Genomic DNA, 23,882 nt, shown 5'->3' with positions numbered 1-23,882 from the left:
AGAGAAAACAAAGCTACTGTTATACTTTCTTTTTCTTTCTACCCATGAGCTTTAATGTGTAAAGCAAGGAAGATTAAAAATCTCAGAACCAAGTTACCTATGGAAATGCAAATGGAAACAGAGGCAATTTTGGTGAAAAATCAGATGTCATAAGCCTAGTCACTGAGGCAATTGCTTTGAGAGAAAGAGGGTGGCTCTCATCACAGATGAACAGTGACTTCAACACCTGTGACTCAGCTGCCACATTCACAAGATCTGCAGGAATGGCAGGTGTCTTCCACAAGCACATTTTGATGCCAGCATTTATTTTCCTCTCCTTAGTCGTGTGTCCTGCAGGTTTGAGTGTTATGAGTAATGTGTGAAAGGCATACTAGAGAGAAGGAGAGAAGGGGGCTCCACCAACTGGAGATCAGAAAGACCAGAGGCAAGTCCTCTGCTCGCATTCCCATCCCACCAACAGACAAGAAAAGATCCTGGCTTTCCATTTGGGTACTCACATCTCCAAACACACGAAGCCAGCTCTAGACACTGACTGCTGGGCAAGGTTAGTTTGTAAGAAAGGAATGGCAGAGTGGGGAGATGATGAACAGGGGAAAGAGATCTCAAAGTGCTTTGCCACCTCTTAATTCTAGGTGAAGTTTCTCCTTTAATGTCCTGGATGCTGAAGGCAATCAGGCCTGGCAGCAACACTGATTCCCACTTAGATATCTCTCGATAGAGAGGCCAGACAGAGCCAGGCATGGTAATTGTGCCTGTAATCCGAGCAGCTTTGGAGGTTGAAGCGGGAGGATCGTGAATTCAAAGCCAGCCTCAGCAATTTAGTAAGCCTTAAGCAACACAGCAAGACTCTGTCTCAAAATAAAATATAAAAAAGGCGGAGGATGTGACTCAGTGGTTAAGCACCCCTGAGTTAAATTCCTGGTACCAAAAAATAAAAAATCCAAGACAGGGCTGGGGGTGTGGCTTGGTGGTAGCTCATGTACCCAGCATACATAAGGTCCTGGGTTCCATCCTCAATACAAAAAAAATTTAAAAATTCTGGACAGTTAAAAAAAAGTAGTTTACAAAGACACAGATGATATGTTTAAAGTACATACATCTGAAAACTAAGTCTGAATTTCTCTTTCTAGAAATTTATTGTGAGACCAGTACCTTCTTTCTATCTGTTAAAGACAGATGTTAACTTGTCAATTTAATGATGTTGATAAAGAAACCAGAAGAATGTAATTTCAAATTTTCTTTTTTCTTCTTTCCTTTTTTTTTTTTTCTTTTTCTTTTTTAACTGGGTATTGGACCCAGGGTTACTCCAGTGCTGAGACAGGATCTTGCTAGGTCCCCAGACTGGCCTTGAACTTGCAGTCCTCCTGCCTCAGCCTCCTGAGTTGCTGGGATTGCAGGAAAATTTTACATTTTCAATCTCCTCTCAACACTTTCAGTTGTGAAGACAGAATATGATTGGTTTTATAAACTGTTCCAAAATATATCAGAAGACTTTTTGAAAAGTAGTTGGAATAGGCCAGCGGCAGAGATCCAGAACTCATATCACACACTTATCCACACTTATCTCTTGTTTCTGAAGTAGACATGACAGCAATATAGCAACCATGGTAACAGAGAGAAAGAATACTAGGCCTAAACTTGAACAATCTCTATCAATACATGACACTACTCTAAAATTGAAAATATTGATAGAATGTTGAATCAGAGAACTTACACTGGATTTTAACTACACAACTCCTAAATTTTAGAGATAGAAAGGCAAAGTTTCTTTCAATCAGGAGCTCTTGATTAGAATGTTCTTTCCCCCCACCATGGATCAATATTTTTTCCAGTGCAACCTATGCCCTTGCAAGCCAGAGAGAATTACTTCTGCTTCTGACTAAGATGGGGTAAGAATGACTGAATTTGCTGTCTGAGATAACTAAAACCCAGCAAAATATATGAAATAACTGTTTTTAAGACATTTGACATCAAATAACAGAGGACATTGATTACTAAGGTATGGAAACAAATGAAGGCCTTGACAGACCCTTTAACTGACTGGAGAGTTTCCAGGAGCTATCTCCTGGACTTGATGAGACATTGCTGGGAATCCAAGGAGGACAATGAAGTTAGAATTTGCAAGGCAGAGTAGGAGAGAATAAAGAACCCCACACAGAGAACGTCAGAGATCTGCACAGGTCCCACTACATGATTCACCTAAGTACTGCTCAGTGCTTGGGATGAGAAACTGTCCACAACTGGGTATCTGTACTTCTCTTTGGAAGAAAAAGCCATCAACCTAGAGTGTGATATGTAGCAAAACCATCTTTTAATTTAATTTAATTAATTAATTAATTTATTTTGGTACCAGGGATTGAACCCAGGGGCGCTTAACCACAGAGCCACATCCCCAGCCCTTTTGTATTTTATTTAGAGACAGGGTCTCACCGAGTTGCTCAGGGCCTTGCTAAATTGCTGAGGCTGGCTTTGAACTCTTGATCCTCCTGCCTCCGTCTCCCAAGCCACTGGGATTATAGTTGTGTGCCACTGCATCTAGCAAAACCATCTTTTAAAAATAAAGGTAAAATAATGACTTTTTGATACACAGAAATTGAAAGCATTCATCACCAGCAGACACACACTATCAAAAAGATCAGAAGAAAGTCCTTCAAGGAGAAGGCAAATTATCCTAGATGGAAAATTGAATTTGCATAGAGGAATAATGAACACTGGAAAGTGTAACTTTGTGGATAAATTAAGAACTTTTTCCCTTCTGATTTAAATCTCTTTTAAACTAGACAAAAATGATGACAACATTTTGTGGGTCTTATATATGTAGAAACAAAATGTTTGCTGATGATAGCAAAAAGCCTGGGAGTGGAGGGATGGAAGTGTACTATCATAAGATTCTTGTATACGAAGTGATATGATTTCATTTGAAGTCCGATCATGATAAGTTAAAGATATATACATTATGATCTCTATAGCAACCCCTAAAAAATACAATAAAGATGATAGCCAATTAGATAATAAAGGAAGAGAAGTGAACTTCTAAAAATATAACTTACGCAAAAGAAGGCAGAAGATAATGAAAAATAAGATGAGATAAAAATTTTTAATGAATAAAAAAGACATTAAATCCAAATACATCAATAATTACACTAAATGTAAATGGTCTAATTACTGCAGTTAAAAGAGGACTCAACTATATATTGCCAATGAAAACCCTATTTTAAAAATAGAAACAAAAATATTTCTAAAGTAAGAAAATGAAAAAAAAAAAGATATACTACACCATACAAATAAAAGAAAGCTATATTTGTTGTTTTAATGCCAGACAGGCAGATTTGAGAACAAAAAGTTCCAGGAGGAAACAGGATGCTTCATAATGAGAAGGGGTAAATTCATCAAAAGGACCTGATAACCTAACTATTTATACACATCTACTAAAATGGTTTCAAAACACATGAAACGAAACTTCATAGAACCACTTGGAGAAATAGATAAATTCATAATTATATCAGATATTCCAACATCACCGTCTCAATAACTGATAGAATACATATACAGAAAATCAGAGACTGCAGAAGCATTTAACAATTAACCTGATCTAATTGTCATTTATAGAACACTACCCTCAAAAGCAGCAAAATGCCCATCTTTTTCAAGTACACAAAGAACATTTAGACCACAATTTTGGGTCATAAAACAAATTTCAGTGAACTTTAAAGTCTTTAGACTTTAATACAAAGTATTCTGTTTAACAATAATGGAGCTAAATAAAAATCGATATCTAAATGATATCTGCAAAACCCCCAAATACTTAGGAACTAGATAATATACTTCCAAGTAGCCTGTGGATTAAAAGGAAAAAAAAAAAAGGCAAAATAGAAGATACTTGGAACTGAATTAAAAAGGAAGCACAATATATCAAAATTTATAGAATGTAGTTATAGCAATATTTACAGGAAAATTTATAGTATTAGACACCAATACTTAGAAAAAAAAAAACCTAAAACCAATGCTTGCCATCCCTCTTAATAAACTAAAACAGAAGAGCAAATGCAACCCATGATAACAGAATAAAGGAAATGATAAAGATGAAAGTGGAAATCAATGAAATAGAGAACAAAAAAACTGTAGAGAAAAGTCAATGAAATCAGAATGCGGGTCTTTTAAAAGATTTATAAAATTGATTATCTTCTAACCAGACAGATGAGAGGAAAAAAATGAAGACACATATTACTAACATTAGAATCGAGAAAAGTGACATCACGACAGATTCTATAGGTACTAAAATAAAAAGAGGGCAATTCTGTGAGCAATTTTATACCAATAAATTGGATAACTTAGATGAAATAAATTCCTTCAAAGAAACAAATTATCACACTCAAGTAGGAAGCAATTGATGACCTTAATAGTTTTATACCTGTCAAAGAAATTAAATTTCAATTTGTACTTAACAGCTTTCCTAGATAATCCCAATTATAAGAGAGGCTGAAGCAGGAGGATGGCAAGTTTGAGGTCAGCCTGGGAAACTTAGAAAAACCCTATTTCAAAAAAAGAAAAAAAAAGAACTGGGGATGCAACTTAGCGTCCAAGCACTTTGCTAGCACACGCAGGGCCCTGGGTTCAATCTCTGATACTACCAAAAAAATAAATAAAATAAAAGTTTTCCTAGAACATAAGTTCCAGATTCACTTAGCTTCACTTGGGACTTCAAATGATAAAACCTTAATGAAAAAATAATACAAAATTTCCACAAAATTTTCCAGAAAACTAAAAGGAAAAAAAAAAAAGTTTCCTAACTTGAGGATAGGATTATTCTGGTATCAAAGACACACAGGCAACATAAGAAAACTGCAGAGCAATATCTTTATGAATATAGACATAAAAATTCTTAACCAAATTTTAGCTAATCCAATCCAATGATATACAAAGAGGAGTATATGTGATGGCAGGATTGAGTTTATCTCAGGAATATGAGGTTGGGTTAACATTTAAAAAATCAGTGTGAGACAACTGGATGGCCACATGCAAAGAAATGAAATTGGCTCTTTATCTCAAACCATATAGGAAAATTTAATTGGAAATGACTCAAAGGCCTAAGTTTAAGAGTTAAAACTATAATATTTTTGGAAGAATACACAGGGCCTAAATCTTGATAACCCTGAATCTGGCAATGAGTTCATAAGTATGACATCAAAAACACAAGGAACAAAAGAAAATATAGATAAACTGGACTTATTCAAAATTCAAAACTTTTTGTGCATCCAAAGACTCCATTCAGAGAGCTAAAAGACAGCTCATATAATGGGAGAAAAATATTTCCAAATTGTAAGTCTAAGGATTTAGTATCCAGAATATACAAAGGACTCTTAAAACACTGGACAACAAAAAGACAAATGACTCAAAAAATAGGCAAGGGGGTGGTTGGGGATGTAGCTTAGTGGTAGAGTGCTTGCTTGCCTAGCATGTATGAGGTCCCCAATTCAATCCCCAACACCACCAAAAACAAAACAAAACAAACAAAAAAAATAGGCAAGGAACTGGAGTAGATATTTCTCCAAAGAGAGATACAAGTTGCTAAGAGACACATGAAAATGTGGTATATCCATACAATGGTATATTACTCAGTTACAAAAAAGGAATGAAGTATAAACATGCTATAATGTGAATGAACCTCAGAAACATGATGCTAAATGAAAGAAGTCAGACCCAAATGCCATATATTATATGATTCAACTTATAACAAATATCCAGAATAGGCAAACGAAAAGAGACAGCAGGTCAGTGTTTGCCACAGGCTGGGAGGTGGGAGGAATGGGGAGTGACCGTTTAGTGGGTAAGGGATTTCTGTTTGTCTTGACCAACATATTTGGGAATTTGATAGTGGTCATGGTTGTACAATGTTATAAATGTTCTTAAGGCCACTTAATTCTATACTCTAAAACTGTCAAAATGATAAATTTTATGTTTTATGTATGTTACAATAATTTAAAAAATAGGCAAGGTAGTTCACCATATTAACAATCTTATAATGAAAAAAAAACATACTTCCATAGATTCTAATAAAGCATTTGACATAATTTAACATCTAGAAAAGAACTTCATCCATTAGATAAAGGGCTTCTATCAAAAACCTGAAGCCAATACCTTACGTAATAGGAAAAAACTGAATATTTTCACCCAATATAAGGAACAAAGGAAGGATGTCTATACTTAAGAAACTGCACTTCTAGCTAGTGCAAGAAACAAGACCTTTATACTATAAATTAAGTAATCTTGCTTAGAGAAATTAAGGAAGAATTGAATAGAGAACTATTGTTATAGTGTTAAATCGCCTAGAATTGATGCATAAACTCACTACGACTCAAAAAAAAACTAGTAATCTTTAGTAGAAATTAACAAGATTTCCAAATTCATAAAGAAAAGCAAAGTACCTAAAATAGTTTTAAAATATTCTGGAAAAGCTGGGTGCTGTAATCCCAGTGACTTGGGAGACTGAGGTAGGAGGATGACAAATTCAAAGTCAGTCTCAGCAACTTAGTGAGACCCTGTCTCAAAATAAAAAATAAAAAGGGCTGGGGATGTGGCTTAGTGGTAATGCTCCCCTGGATTCAATCCCCAGTACCAAGAAAGAAAAAAGAAAAAGAGAAAAAAAGAAACACCCCCCCAACATTCTGGATGAAAATTGAGGAAAAAATCTTTGTGACCTTGAATTAGGTAAAGATTTATTAGCAATGATAATGAAAACACAATTTGTAAAAGAAAAATGGAACTTCAGTGAAATTATGAATATCTAGTCATCAACTATGTTAAGAGAATGAAAAGACAAGACACAAACTGGGAGGAAATATTTGCAAACGACATCTGATAAAAGACTTACATCTATAACACGGCATGCTCTCGAAACTCAATCATAATAATAATAATAAAGCAAACAACTCTACTTCAAAAGATGTGAACAAGCACTTCACCATAAAATATATGGACAACAAATATGCTCATGGAAAGATGTTCAACATCATTATGCAATAGGAAAATGTAAATCAAAACCACAATGGGATAACACTAGTATACCTATTAGCATTTCTAAAACTGTAAAAAACTGACCACATCAAGTGTTGACAAGAGGATGGAAAAACTGGAACTCATGCACCATTAGTAGAAATGTAAAATGCATAAACATGTTGGAAAATTCTTTGGCAAGCAAGGTGTTGGAAAGGATGTGGGGGAAAAGGTACACTCATACATTGCTGGTGGGACTGCAAATTGGGGCAGCCACTCTGGAAAGCAGTATGGGGATTCCTCAGAAATCTTGAAATGGACCCACCATTTGACCCAGCTATCCCACTCCTCAGTTTATACCCAAAGGACTTAAAATCAGCATACATCAGTGTTTATAGCAGTTCAGTTCACAATAACTAGACTGTGGAACCAACCTAAATGCCCTTCAATAGATGAATGGATGAAAGAACTGTGGTATATATACACAATGGAATATTACTGAATCATAAAAAAGAAGAAAATGATGGCATTTGCAGGTAAATGGATGCAGTTGGAGAATATCATGCTAAGTGAAACAAGCCAATCACAAAAAACAAAGGCCAAATGTTTTCTCTGATAACTAGATACTGATACATAATGGAGCAGGGGAGAGGGGATAAGGGAAGAATGGAGGAACACTGGATTGTGTAGAGAGAAATGAAAGGAGGGAAGGGGGCAGGGGGAAGGAAAGATGGTGGAATGAGACAAACACCATTACCCTGTGTACATGTATGATTACATGAATGGTGTGACTACATCATGTTCAACCAGAGAAATGAAAAGTTGTACTCCATTTGTGTACAATGCAAAAAAAGAAAAGAAAATATAAAATTAATGATGCATTTCTAAAAAAAGAAAAAAGAAATAAAGAAAATTCTTTGGATGTTTCTTAAAACGTTAAACATTCTCCTACCATAAAACCCAACTATTCCCCTCCTAGATTTTTACCTAACAAAATGAAAGTAAGTGTGCACAAATATTCATAGTAGCTTTATTAATCATAGTACCAAATGGGAAATGACCTCACTGTTCATCAACAGGTCAATGAGTAAACAAATTGTGATATACCCATATATTAGTATATTAATCTGCAAAGAAAACAATAAACTTCTGATGCATGCAAAACATAGATGACTCTCAAAATTACCATTTTTTTTTTTTTTTTTTTTTGTGGTGCTGGGGATCGAACCCAGGGCCTTAGTGCTTACAAAACAAGCATTCTACCAACTGAGCCATCTCCCCAGCCCATCAAAATTACTGTTCTGACTGAAGAAAAAAAATTCTAGAAAATGCAAACAAGTAACCAAAAGTAGATAGGAGAAGGAGCAGGAGAAGAAAAGGTGGGTGGAAAGAGGACTGATTCTAAAGGGGCCCAAGGAAACTTGCTGTTTCATGTCCGGGGCTGGAACTCAGGACCTGGAGAATGCTAACCACCTGCCCTACCACTGAGCTACACCTCCAACCCCACAAGGACACTTCTTCGGGGTCTGGGTATGTTCTTATCTTGATGATAATGATGGTTCATTTGCCTATACATATTTGACAACTATATGCCCAAACCAATCAAATCATACACTTTACATATGCAGTTTATTGTATAGTATGTCAATTAACCTTAATAAAGCACTTTAGACCAATATATATATATATATATCATATCATATATATATATCATATCATGTTATATATATATATGATGTAATTTGAGAAATCTGAGCTTTCAAGGCTGTGGGTTCCATCCTCAGAACCCCTTCCCCACAAAAAGATGAAGATTTAGATTTCTCTCATCTCACATCACCCCTACTCCTCATTGTGTTTTACTTTCTCTTTCTGCTCGCTCTCTCTCTCTCTCTCTCTCTCTCTCTCACACACACACACACACACACACACACACACATGCACACAAACATACACACACACATTTACATTGCTGGTCCATCCCTGTATTTTTCCATTCTCCTATTCTTATTGCATTATAAATTTAGATAAATTTTCAGAACTAGTGCGCATGGCTGACCATGTGTTAGGCATCAAAGTGTGCCCGCCCCACTCCCCAAAATTGATATGTTGAAGTTCTAATCTCCCCCACACCTCCACACAAGACTGTTTGGAAATAAGGTCTTTAAACAGGGGATGATGAAGTTAAAATAAGACCCAAAGGGTGGGCTGTAATTCAGCCTGACCTGGTGTCCTTAAATGAAGAGGCGATCAGGATAGAGACACACAGAAGGAAGACCACGTGAAAACATAGAGAGGGCACAGCCGCCTACAAGCCAAGTCAGAGATCTTGCGAGAAACTAACCCTGCAATCTGGAAATTCTGACCTCCAGAACTGTAGAAAATAAATGCCTGTTGTTTATGTCATCAGTCTGTGGCATTCTGTTGTAGCCTGAGTCTGACATCATCTATTCCTATTTCCTGCACATTTTTTTCTTTTTAAAAATTGGCTTAATTTCTATGCCCTTAGTACTTAACCCCTAAAGCTCCTCTCCATGCATTGGAACACATGGAAACATATTCTGCAAGTTTTTTTTTTTTTTTCTTCTGTGCTGGGGATTGAACCCATGGTCTCACACATGCTAGGCAAGAGCTCTACCACTGAGTTACATCCTCAGCCTTCTGCAAGTTTCCTTGAAGGCATCTTTCACAGACCTTCTGACCTGCTACTCTGCATCTGGCCTCTCCAAAACCCACTGCAGACCCATAAGCTGGCTACTTCCCTTCTGCACGTTCTCTGTGTTCCTCTTTCTCCCTGCCTTAGATTGGATCATTTATTTCCAGGATTCTGTATTTTCTTCTTTCTGTGCTTATTCAAGTATATACATTTTTTTTTTTTAGAAATTTCTTCAAATTTATCTTTCAACTCTTAATTGCATTTTTCAGTTCTAATTAGTTTTTAATGTCTAAGAATACTTTTCTTCCTTCCCTCTCCAATAGGAAGATTTTCTGTGAGAGATCTTCCACATCCCTGATGAAATCTTCCTTCCTTCCTTCCTTCCTTCCTTCCTTCCTTCCTTCCTTCCTTCCTTCCTTTTCTCTCAAAAATAACCTATTAATTTCCTGACTCTTCCTTAAAGTTTTTGGATCTAGTTTTCTGGCCCATGTCTTATTTCCCTGGGTTTACAGATCCTCCGTTGTCTGCTTATGCTTAAGAGGCACACTAAAAGCCAGGTTAGAAGTCTGGGCTTTTGGGAGGGGTTTATCCACCATAATCCTCACTGTCGGGTGATCTGCTGGGCTTTTATCTCCACAAATCCCTGAAGTCAGCATCTTAGGGTCTTTGGGCTCAGGCTGGTCAATTCTTCACAATAGACTCTTTCAAACTCCTGCCTAGATGGTTTGTGCCCTGGCTGCCAGGATTGTGGGAGCTGAGTGAGCTTAAGAAGGCTCAGGGCCTGGGGATGGAGCTTAGTGGCAGAGAACTTCCCACTAAGGAGTGTGTGGGAAGCCCAGCCCCAGCATTAGAAGAAAAAAGAAAAAAAAAGGTGGCTCAGGACAGAGGACAGTGGGCCTTAGCTGTAAATTTTCACTTTTCCCACTTTGAGTACAGTAACCCTGTCCCCGACTTGCTGTTATCCTCCAGACCAGGCACCCTCAGTTTCAGCCTCTGAAGGAGAGAAATCTAGCGTCTGGAGTGGGGAAAGACTGTCCCTTGGCCCTGAGATCCCAGGAGTTTTAAATTTCGTCTTCATCCCCACTTTGAGAGAACCCAGTGCTACCAACCACCATGCCTTTTGCAGGTTCTGAAGTTTACCTTGAATCACATCTTGGATTTCTGCACCACTGGCTTTAGATTCAGCTTTCTGTGGTTTCACTAAGTCAGTTGTCTTTTGTCTGTGTGTCTCCCACATTCCAAAATTTGCCATTTTTTTTTTCTTCTGCCTTCTTCATTCTTGGGAGTTTATGCCCAAACAAAGGTATGTGTGTGTGTGTGTGTGTGTGCGAGCGCGTGTGTGTGTTTGTACGTGACCATCTTTAGAAGTCACTCTAGAAATAATGTAGATAAGCTAACAGTGGGAGAAAGAAGCTTATTATGGTCCATTCATAGACCTGAATATTGTGCACCCATTAAAAAAGGACTTTGCTATGAATTTTTTATAATGGAGAAAACTTTTGCTATAATGTTAATTTTTTTTAATGTTACAAAATTGTGCACATAGTATGATTTCAACAACTTTTAAAAGGGCCAGCAAGTTTAGCTCAGTGATAGAGTGTTATGTTTAACTTGTGTGAGGTCCTGGATTCTATCCCCAAATGATCATGGAAAAAGTATGGGTAAAAATATACACTTTATAAATTCATGGTTAATGAAAGGGATTATGAAGGATTTTAATTTCTTCTGTCATTTATGCATTTTTACAATGAGTAAACGGTATCTTACTTTTCTTATCATTAGTTGACTTATTCAATAGTACATAGTCCTTATAGAAAAAGTAGATACTATAAAAGGAACATACACACAGAATTTTTTTTTAATCACCCCAAAGCCCATCAGAGTTATAACTGTTCACATGCTGCTGTATGTCTTCCTTTTACATATTTTATCATGAAAACAATAATATTCTTCCTCTTTGTGTCCACTGTACCTACAGTTGGAGTGAGGTCCCCAGTGGGCTAAGGTAACAAAGTCTAACTTGAAGTCACTGTTTAAATACAATTGTTACTTAAGGAAAGGGAAGCTCCCTGGGAGCCTCTGAGCTTTCTCACCTTAGTCAACAGATAGGATTGGTTTACCAGAGTTGCTAATTATCAGCTTGAAAGACAAGAGGACTTCATAGAAATTCCTGGGGAGGGTTAGAGTTTGAAAGGGGTTGGGGACCGGATGCTAGAGGTGGCCACTGAGATCCTTGGTGGTGAGCACTTCTGGGGGGGGTGATACCAAGATTTATCTGCTTTACCTTTGTCTGGGATACACCCTGCCTATGAGCACATACACCTGTGTGGATCTTATTGATAAGTGCCACTAGCCGACCTGTGGAATAGAAATTGTGGGGAGATGACTCATGTTTGATGAAGATGATGAGTTTTCCCATTGGTTTCAGACAAGCTGCCTCACTGCAAAACAACATATGTATTCAGGATCCCTGGCTTGCCGCTGCCAGGGTATTTATTTATTGACTATTTGATTATTTATTTTATTTATTTATTTTTTTTAGTTATACATGACAGTGGACTGTATTTTGACATAGCATACGTATATGGAGTATAACTTGCATTCTCGTGGTTGAACATGATGTGGAGTCACACTGGTGGTGTACTCATATATGAGCAGAGGAAAGTCACGTCCTATTCGTTCTACTGTCTCTCCTGTGCTCATCCGCCCTCCCTTCCTTTCATTCCTTTTTGTGCCAGGACTTTTAAACCAGTGACCTTTACACAGGAATCCTCTGTGCATAGTCCCCATGGTGAGGCAGCCAGGGAGAACAGAATGGACATGGCACATGTGCTACCTGTGGCATTTTGAGGATGCCAAGGCTGCCTGCAAATGTCCTTGTGAGATCTGCAATGTGCCATTTTGATGCCTCTTCTCCAAGCAGATTGCTGGGTGCAATTTAGTTTTCACTAACTTAGTTTCTTTCCTTTTGACTCGGAACCCTGAAGAACACCTTACTAAGCAGTTCAGTTAGATGGACTTCATGGGTTTGTTTTGGTTCACAAGGTAATGAGTCTCTTGGTCTTTTACAAAAGTCTTTTAATCTTCATTTCCTTGTATTATCTATTTCTTTCTCTGATTCTATTTTCTTTCTTTTGTTGGGTTGCTGCGTTTTAGTCAGTCTGTTTATTCAGGAAGAGATGGATTGTTACAGGCCATACAGGGTGAAAACAACAGACTCACCATTAACACCAAATAATTAAAAAAAAAAAAAAAAGCCATCATTAAGTCATCTCAATCACCCAATTTTGCTTTTTAAGATCCTATCTAAATGAATTGCTATCAGCAAAATTATGAAAAGAGACAGAAGATAAAGGTAATCCTTTCATGTTTGACAATGGGTGTCTTAAGGAAAGGTTGAAAACAATCATTAACATCATTAACAGTTTCCATGCTTATTTACTTTACTGTGGTTAACTCTAAAGTGACCTTTGAGGAGTGGTATGTTTTGGATAGCTAAGTACTAAAATTGGTCTGTCAGACTTTTTAGGAGACAATTTTAAATAAATTACTCAGTTCCTGACCATCCTGCAAACTTTAGTAATTCAATAAATTTTTAACTTTTTACAAACATGATAAAAGTGGCTTATTTGACATTGCAGGGGTGGGTGGGTATTACAGATGCAAAACTTAGCACTCTTGCAAATGGACAGGTGTCACTGTGTTAATTTAGAAGCCTGGTGTGTTGGCTCTGGAGGATGAAGCAGGAGGATTGCAAATTTGAGACCAGCCTCAGCAACTCAGACCCTATCTCAAATAAAATTTAAAAAGGGCTGGAGATGTTGGGATGAACCCAACTGTTATGTATAACCATGAAGCTCTAATGAAAAGAAAAAGGGCTGGAGATGCGGTGCTCAATGATAGAGCACTAGCTTAGCATGCTAGGGGCTCTGGGTTCAAGCCCCAGTACCACAACAAACAAATGCAAGGAAAATGTTTGAGGTAAAATTCAAGATTGACATGATCTCTTATTTTTGAAGAAAAGGTAGTAATCATGCTTTCTTAAAACTTTAAGAATTTTCAGAGATTTTTTTGTTTGTTTTGTAGTACTAGTGATCGAACCCAGGGTCACTCTACCACTGAGCTACATCCCCTTTTGATTTTGAGACAGGGTCTCACTAAAGTGTCCAGGCTGTCTTTGAACTTGTGACCCACGTACCTCAACCTCTCAAGTCGCTGGGACTAAAGGTGTCTGCCACCATGCCCATCCGAGAGACTCTTTTTGGGTACTTAAAATGGACTAGGAAACATTAATGTAAAGTATCCTACCTGTCGGATATTATTCTAAAATATTTCTATATATTAAATAACACCCCCCAGGAAACACGCTGAGGTTGATACTATTATCCATTCCCCGCTTCTTAGAATTAATAAACTTTATTTTTTAGAACAGTTTTAGGTTCACAGCAAGATTGAAGTAAGAGGTGCAGAGTTGCTATACACCCCCTCCTCTCACACACACACACACACACATACACACACACACACACACACACACACACACACACACACACAGAGTCTCCCTACCATTGACACCCTCCACTGGGGCAGGACATTTGAGACAATCCATGAACCAAAGTCCATGGTTCACATTAGTGGTCACTCCTGGTGGTGTACGTAAACATATTATCAGGTGCATTCACCATTGCATATCATACAGAAGAGTTCACCGCCCTAAAAATACTCTGCTCTGCCTATACATCCCTCCTCCCCTCAGCCCCTAGAAACCACTAGTTTTTTTTACTGTCTCTCTAGTTATGCCTTTTCTTGGATGTCATGTAGTTGGAATCAAACAATGTGTTGTCTTATCACATTGGCTTCTTTTGCTAAGGAATATGCATTTAAGTTTCTTCCATGTCTTTTTGTGTCTTGATAGCTTTTGTTTTTTTAAGCAACAAATAAATGTTCTCATCTGTTGTGCTGCAGTTTATCCACCAAAAGTCACCTACCAAAGGACACCTTGGTTGCTTCCAAGAGTGGGTGTTATGAATATATTTGCTGTCAACATCCATGTGGAGGTTTTTGAGTGAACCTAAGTTTTCTATTCATTTGGTTGAATTCCGAGACCATAATTGCTGAATTGAATGGGAAGAACATTTAGTTTTGTAAGATTCAATCTCCCCAAGTAGCTGAGGCATTTTGCATTCCCACCAGCAGTGAATGAGCAGTGGTGTCAGTAATTTGCATTTCGGCTATTCTAATAGGAGTGTGGTGGTATATCATTTTTGTTTTAATTTCCAATTCCCTAGTAACATAATGTTGGACATCTTATTTTCTCTTGCGTGCCTCCTATCTATAATCATTTGTGAGGTATGTCTTCACGTCTGTTGCCCTCCTCCTTTTTGGGGTGCAGGGGGTTGAACTCAGGGCTTCACATATGCTAGGCAAATGCTCTACACTGAGCCACGCCACCTTGACTATTTTTAATCAGGTTGTTCCTTTTCTTATTGTTGAACCTTAGAATTTCTTTGCATATGCTGGGGGTGATGGTGCCCATAATAATCCCAGCCGTTTGGGAGGCTGAGACAGGAGAATTGCAAGTTCAAAGCCAGCCTCAGCAACTCATTGAGGTCCTCAGCAACTTAGCAAGACCTTGTTTCAAAATAAAAACCAAAAAGGGTTGGGGATGTATGTGGCTCAATGGTTAAGTGCCCTGGGTTCAATCCATAGTACCAAAATAAATAAATAAATAAAAACCCAAACTTTGTTTATTTTAGACAGCAGTCCTTTAGCAGATGTGGTTTTTTTTTTGTTTTTTTTTTTTTTTTCAAATATTTTCTCCTCATCTGAGACTTGCATTATTGTATTGTCTTTCACAGAGCAGGAGTTTGTAATTTAAAAAAAATTTTTTTTTTTTTTTTTTTGGTACAACTAGGATTTGAATCCAGGAATGCTCTACCACTGAGCTACTTTAATTTTTAATTCTGAGATAGGCTCTCATTAAGTTGCAGAGGCTGGCCTTGAACTTCCAGTCCTCCTGTCTCAGCCTCCTGAGTGGATAGGATTACAGATGTGTGCCACCACCAAGTCTAGCTGTAGAATTTTTAAAAATTTTTTTAAAATTTTATTTGTTCTAATTAGTTGTACATGACAGTGGAATGCATTTATGCTATGATTAAGAAGTTTCTAATTTTAATAAAGTCTGACTTATCAACTATATCTGTCTAGGGCAACATCTTTCATGTTGTATTTGAAAAGTCATCATTGTAATCAAAGTCACCTTGAATTTCTCCTATGTTATTGTTTAAGAGTTTGATAGTTTTTTGTTTTACTAGGTCTACAATCCATTTTGAATTAATATGAGTATTGGTCTGTGTCTAGATTTGTTTTTTGGCCTTTGGATATCTAGCATCACTTGTTGAAAAGACTATCTTTCCTCCATTTTATTGCCTTTGCACCCAAAGATCTATCAACTACATTTATGTGAGTCTATTAGTGTTCCATGGATCTATTTGTTTCTTCTATCACCAGTACCCCACTGTCTTGATTACTATATCTCAACAGTAAGTCTTTAAGTCAGGTGGTGTCTTTGTTCTTCTCCTTTGACACTGAGATGGCAATTTTTTTTTTGTTTTTTCAGTATCTGGGAGTGAATCTAGTTGTGCTTAACCACTGAGCCACATCCCCAGACCTTTTTATTTTAAGAAAGGGTCTCACTAAGTTGCGTAAGGTGTTGCTGAGGCTGGTTTTGAACTTTTGATCCTCCTGTCTCAGCCTCCCAGGGTTATAGGCATGTGCCACAGTACCCAGTCAATTCTGGATCTTTTGCTCTCCATATAAACTTGAGAATCAGTTTGTTGATGCCCCTAAAAGAACTTTCTGGAATTTTGATAGGTTTGGGTTGAATCTATAGATGAATTTTGGAAAAACCAACATCTTGACAATATTGAGTTTTCTTATCCATGAACATGGAATATCTCTCCATTTATTTACTTTTTCATTGCTATCTTTCATCATAGTTTTGTAGTTTTCCTCATATACTTCTCATACATATTTTGTTAGATTTATACCTAAGCATTTATTTTTGGATATTAATGCAAATGTCAATGTATTTAATTAAATTAATTAATTAATTAATTTTGTCAATGTATTTTAAATGTTAAATTTCACTTGTGCATTGTTGGCACATTGAAAATTATTGACTTTTACATATTAATCTTGTATCCCAGGACTTTGTTATAATTGCTATTAATTTCAGGTTTTGCAAAGGCCAAATGTTTTCTCTGGTAAGTGGATGATGATATATAATGAGCAGTGATGACGGGGGGGAAGAGAAGATTGAAGAAACTTTGGATGGTGTAGAGGAAAATGGGGCAGCAGGGGTAGGGGATGGAAAGGTAGTAGAATGAAACAGATAGTATTACCCTATTTATATGTATGATTACATGAATGGTGTGAATCTACTAGAAATGTACCCCATTTGTGTACAATGAATCAAAATGCAGTCTGTAAAAATAAAAATAAATAAATAAATAATTCAAAAAAATTTTAGGGTTGTTTGTTGTTTTTTGGTTTATTCTTTTGGATGTTTTACATAGATGATCTTGTCATCTGTGAACAAAAAGTTATATTTCTTCTTGCTCAATCTATTATTTCCCTTTTTTTTGGTTTACTGCATTGTTAAAAAGTAGTGAGAGGGGACATCTTGCTTTGTTCCTGATTTTAGTAGCAACTCCTGGAGTTTCTCACCATTAAGTATGATGTTAGTTGTAGGTTTCTGTGCCTATTCTTTATCAAGTTAAGGAAGTTTCCGGTTTTAATCATGAATAGGTGTTGGATTCTGTCCCCTTATTCTGTACATATTGATGTAATCATATGATTCTTTTTCTTGTTTAGCATGTTGATTTGATGGATTATACCAATTGTTTTTCAAATGCTGAACCAATCTTGCATACCTGAAATAAATCCCAATCAACCCTGCTGAAATTTGAGACATAATTTGACTCAATTTACTAATATTTTCTTGAGAATTTTTTCATCTATGTTGATGAATGTTGCTAGTCTGTAGTTTGGGTGTTAGGGCAAAGCGGACCTCATAGGAAGATTTCACTCTGGGGGAGGGGGTATGAGAGTAGGAAAGATAGTAGAATGAATCAAACATTATTACCCTATGTGCATATATAACTACATGACTGGTTAATTCCACATCATATACAATCGGAAGAACAAGAAGTTATACTCCATTTATGTATGATGTGTCAAAATTCATTCTACTGTCATGTATAACTAATTAGAACAAATAAAAAAAGTACAAAAAAAAGTTTACTCTACTTCTATCTTCTCTAAGAGATTGTAGAGAATTTGCATAATTTCCCCATTATAATGGAATAATAATTATAATTCCATTATAAATGGAATTTGGCAGTGAATTCATCTCAGCTTGGTGCTGTTTTGGAAGAGTCTTAATTATTGATTCAATTCCTTGAATATATATAGGCCTATTCATATTTCTTATTTCTTCTTGTGTGAGTTCTGACAGATGGTGGCTTTCAAGGAATTGATCCATTTCATCCAGATTATCAAATCTGTGGGCACAGAGTTGTTCATAATATTCCTCTATTATCCTCTTAATGCCCATGGGGTCTGTAGTGATATTCCCTCTCATGTCTGATATTATTAATTTGCATGTTCTCTATTTTTTCTTAGCCTGGTTACAGACTCAATTTTATTAATATTTTTTAAAAAAACATACTTTGATTTTGTTGATTTTTCCATATTGATTTTCTACTTTCAATTTCACTGATTTCTGTCCTACTTTCTATGATTTCTTTTCTTCTATTTACTCTGAATTCAATTTTTTCTAGTTTCCTAAGTTAGATAATTGATTTCTGATCTTTCTTCTTTTTAATATTTACATTCAATGCTATAAATGTCCCTCTAAGCACTGCTCCTACTGCATCCCATAATTTTTGGTCAGCTATATTTCATTTTAATTGAGTTCAAAATATTTTAAAATTTCTTTGTTTCTTATTTGAGCCATGCATAATTTAGAAGTGTTTTGGGAAATATCCAGCTGTTGTTGATCTCTAGTTTAATTTCGTTGTGTAGACAGTGTATGACCTATATTCTTTTTAAATTTGATAAGATGTGTTTTGTGACTCAGAATGTGTTCTGGTCTATTTTGGTAATTATTCCAATATGAACTTCAGATGAAAATGTAATCTACTATTTTGGGTGAAAAAGTTTATAGAAGTCTGTTATATCCCATTGATTGATGATGCTGTCGATTTTGACTACGGCTTTACTGATTTTCTGCTTCTGAGAGAGGCATTGAACTCTCCAACTATAGTAGTGAATTACCTCTTTTTTTTTTTTTTTTTTTTTTTTTTTTTTGCGATGCTGGGGATTGAACCCAGGGCCCTGTGCTGGCGTGAATTACCTATTTCTTCTTGGAGTTTTATCAGGTTTGGCCCTATGTATTTTGAAACTTTGCTTTGATGGGCATACATATTAAAGATTTTTATGTCTTTTCTGTGAATTAACTCTTCTTTATTAGGTTATGCCTCTCTTCATCCATGATAACTTTCCTTATTCTGCATTCTGATCTGTTTAAAATATAACTACTCCTACATTCCTTAGATGGTATATCTTCTTCCATCCATTCATTTTTTTTTTAAAGAAAGGTGTTTCTTTATATACATATAAAGTTGTCAATGGATCTTTTATTTTTATTTATTTATATGTGGTGCTGAGTATCGAACCCAGTGCCTCACATGTGCTAGGCAAGCGCTCTACCACTGAGCAACATTCCCAGCCCTAGTTAATTTTTTTTTTTTTTTTTTTTAGAGAAGGCTTTGCTATGTTGCCTAGGCTGGTCTTAAATTTGGTGGTTCAGATAATCCTGCCTCATCCTTCAGAATAGCTGGAATTACAGATTTTCAATACCACACCCAGCAACTTCAGTCTTTTAATGAAGTATTTGGACTACTGATGTCTAAAGTGATTCTTGATAGCATTCTATTAATATCTACCATATTTGTTATTTTGTTTACATTTTTGCTTTTTTTCTTTCCTCATTTTTGTCTTCCATACTCTTTCTGCTTTAAGTGATTTTTTATTGAACATTTATATAATTCCATTTTCTCTTCTTTCTTATCATACAAATTATCTTAAATTTTTTTTTTTTTAGTGGTTTGTTTACCCTACAGTTTACACTAAATGTTTGCAACTAATTCATGTCTACTTCCAAATATCACTATACCATTTCACAGGTAGTGCAAGTATTTTGTAATAGCTAAATTGTTCTACTCCTATCTCCTGTCCCTTCTATCACTGCTGCCATTCATTTCACTTACAAAAAGTATATACATATACATTATGGTAATTATTATTTTGAACAAACATCTGTTAGATCAATTAAGAATAAGAAAAACAATTTAAAAAAAAATTAGCTCCCGACCTATATAATTTTCATTCCATCAGAATAACTTCTTAGCACTTCTTGCAAGGCAGACCTACTGCTGAAACATTCCTTCGATTTTTGTTTGACTGAGAAAGTCTGCCCTTACCCTTTGCTTGTTAAGAATTTGACAGAGTACATACTTCTAAGTTGGTGTTTTGTTTTTGTTTTTGTTTTCTCAACACTTAAAATATTTCATTCAATTCTTGTATGGTTTCTGAGAATTCCATTGTACTTCTTCTCCTTGCTTCTCTGTAGATAAGGTGTCCTTTGTCTCTGGCTTCTTCAAAGATATTTTCCTGTTCTTTGATTTTCTAAGTTTGGTTATGACACGGCTTGGTACAGATTTTCGTTGTTGCTGTTTGTTTGGTTTTGCATTTATCCTGCTTGAAGTTCTCTGAGCTTCCTGGCTCTCGGGCTATGTCTGACATTCTGACTATTTCTCAGTCATTACTGCTTCAAAGAGCCCTCTGCTCCTCTCTTTCCTTCTGGTATCCCTCTCCATCTTTGTAGTTGTCCCACAGTTCTCAATAGTCTGGTCTGATTTTATTTATTTATTTTTTCAGTCTTTTTTCTCTTTACTTTTTTAGTTTTGGAAGTTTATATTATTATCTCTTCAAGTTCAGAGATTCAGAATTATTATTATCCTCAACTTCAGAGATTAGTGTCCAATCTAATGAGCACATAAAGATATTCTCTCTCCCCCCGCCCCCCCGCCCCGGGGGAGGGTTGCTGGGAACTGAACCCAAGGTCTCTACCACTGAGTTACAACCCATGGCTGATATTCTTCATTTTTGTTACAATAGTTTTTTTGTTTGTTTTTTTAATCTCTAATATTTACTTTTTTTTTTTTTTCTTTTGGTATCAGGGATTGAACTCAGATGCACTTAACCACTGAGCCACATAACCCAGCCCTATTTTGTATTTTATTTAGAGACGGGGTCTCACTGAGTTGCTCAGCACCTCACTTTTGCTGAGACTGGCTTTGAACTCGAGATTCTCTTGCCTCAGCCTCCCAAGCTGCTGGGATGACAGGTGCGCCACAGCGCCCAGCTTCTAGCATTTACTTTGGATTCTTCCTGAAGCTTTCCATCTCTCTGTTTACGTTATCCATCCATTTTGTATGTCCTCTACTTCTTCCATTAGAGCCCCTGGCACATTAACCATAGTCTGAGAAAAAAAATTCCTGGTCTGGTAATCTCAGCATTATTGCCATATTTGACTCTGGCTCTGATACTTGTTTTAGTTCTTCAAATGGTGTGCTTTTGCTTTGTTTATTTTGTTCAAATGGTGTTTTAACCTTGTAGCATACCTTATAATTTTTTGGTGAAAAGTGGACCTGATGTGTTGTGGAAAAGGAGCCGTGTAGTCAGGCCTTTAGCACTGTAGGGCTGAGGGGTACTATGTATGATGAATCTCATTTTGCGGGGGGCCCTGTCCCCTGGACTTCTAACTATACTGGTTACTCAGCTTTTCTGTCCTTTACAAGGGACAAGATGGCTAATGGGGACTGGACTTGGACATGTCCCTTTCCCCTTGTGGGAGGATAGAGAAAGCTGGAGATGAGAGCTCCCTTACCCCAGGTAGATTAGGCTCTGATAAAACCAGGCAAAAGCTCTGGTAAAATAGTCGGTGCAGGCCTTGTGTAGAGCAGAGTGCCGTCATTCCAAGTGGTTCTTTTTTCCTCCCTGATTGCTGGAAGAACTGAGGACACCCCCCGACCTCCATATTCACTGGTAGAACTACTGGAGTATACAAGAGTATGGGGTGTGGGGAGTTCCCTTTGACTGGACTCCCTGGAATTTTTAACTCCCAGGATTTAATTCCTCAATTACATTTTAGATTTCCTGCCCTAGCTCTGGTTCCTACAGAGGTTTCTGCCTGTGGGTTCCTCTTTCAGCAAGTTGTGATTTTCTCTTTCTCTGGGTTCTAACTTGGTTTTTTTTTTTTTTAATGAGGGGGAGAGGGGACAGTGATGATTTGGTGATTTGCTCTGTGACTTCTCTGCTCTCACAGAGAAAAGAAGAGTTGATTTTTCAGTTTGTTCAGATTTTTACTTGTCATTAGAATAGAATGGTGACTTCCAAGCTCTGGATAGCCTGGACTAGGAACTGCCTATTATCCCCTCTTTACATAAAAGGAAGTCAAGCACAAAAATATGCAGTAATGGGGTTGGGAATATAACTCAGTTGCAAGCACATAGGCCCTGGGTTCAATCCCCAGGAAAAAAAAAAAAAAAAAAAAAATTAGTAATTTGCTCAGGAGCACTGGGTCAGGATTTGAGGATAGGTTTTCTGGGTCAAGAATCTGAACTTTTACACACTATACCATTGAGAAAAACAAGCAAGCTGGAACGTCGGTGGGCAGGTGGAAGAATAGGTGTTCTTACCAGGAGATCATTCATGTCTACTAAATTTATACTTCAAAAAAATTTGCAGGGCCCAGGGTACAGTTCAGTGATAGAATACTTGCCTACCATGCTTGAAGCCCCAGGTTCCATCCCCAGCACCACATACACAAAAAAGTAAAATATTTAATAAAGGAGCACATATCTAGAAGGATTGACATGAAAATAATGCTTACTAAAATTCAGATTAAATTCAATAAGTGAATATTTTAGAGTTAAAAAAAAGAAAATGATTATTTTTACATATTACATTTCAATCCTGGTCCATTTGCATTGAAAATTATACATGGATATCATGTATTCAAACTTTTCACTTAACATTGTATCATGGGAATTTTCCTTTTTTATAAATGACATATAATGATATTAATTAAACTGTATAATAGTCTACCTTGTTTTGCTAAAAATTATAAAAACCTGCCAGGCATGGTGGTGCATGTCTGTAATCCCAGCGACTTGGGAGGCTGAGAAAGGAGGAATTGAACCCAAAGTCTCTACCACTCTACCTTGCAAAAACAAGGCACTAAGTAACTCAGTGAGACCCTGTCTCTAAATAAAATACAAAATAGGGCAGGGGATGTGGCTCAGTGGTTGAGTGCCCCTGAGTTTAATCCCTGGTACCAAAAAAAAAAAAAAAAAAATTACAAAAGCCTGCTATTGTTGTTTGATACTTGAAAATTAATGTATTTCTTTTGCAGGGATAATGTTCCACAATTATGTCCTGTCCATTGAATGATGTTAGTCAAAACAGCCCCATCATTATGATTAATTGGTCCATGTGTATGCATAAATGTATAACTATCCACTAATTTTTTGAGTCCCATTAATTTCCAAAAGGGTTTTACCAATTTTCTGAGCTTCCAGCATTGTATAATTGTGTGTGTGTGTGTGTGTGTGTGTGTGTGTGTGCCTCTTAGATAAAAGTGCACTGCCAATCCATAGCAGGAGATTCTAAAAGAGCACTGGAGTGGGTGTATATTCAGTAACAAAGAACTTGCCTAGCATGGGAAAAGTCCTGAGTTTGAGTCCTGCACTGAAAAAACAAAATAAAATAAGATAGGACCCCTTCAGTGAATTAGTGGAAAAATATATGACTTTTTTTTTTTTTTTTTTTTTTTTTTTTGGTGATGGGGACTGAACCCAGAGCTATGTATACATTCTATCACTAAACTGTACCAGTCTGATGCATGACTTCTTTTCAGGTTTTCAGTTTATGTAAGTAGCATATAGGAGTCATTCCATTGATATTTATTGAATAGATGTCTGATGGATGGATCAATGAATGACAGCCAAATGATTTTTTTTTTTTGATCCTGAGGATTAAACCCAGTGGTGCTTTACCACTGAACCACATCCCCAGCCCTTTTTATTTTTCATTTTGAGACAGGGTC

At 36.6% G+C, this 23,882-nt stretch overlaps 1 protein-coding gene across 24 annotated transcripts in view; it reads right to left on the bottom strand.

Annotated features, from left to right (window-relative positions):
* Dlgap1 (DLG associated protein 1) overlaps positions 1-23,882 on the bottom strand; it is an 879,880-nt gene that overhangs the window by 36,419 nt on the left and 819,579 nt on the right. The window lies entirely within an intron of this gene.

The sequence above is a fragment of the Sciurus carolinensis genome, chromosome 15 (genome assembly GCF_902686445.1).
Source record: "Sciurus carolinensis chromosome 15, mSciCar1.2, whole genome shotgun sequence".
Lineage (NCBI taxonomy): Eukaryota > Metazoa > Chordata > Mammalia > Rodentia > Sciuridae > Sciurus > Sciurus carolinensis.
Note: the sequence above shows the minus strand (reverse complement) of the source record. Positions and strands in the feature narration are given on the sequence as shown.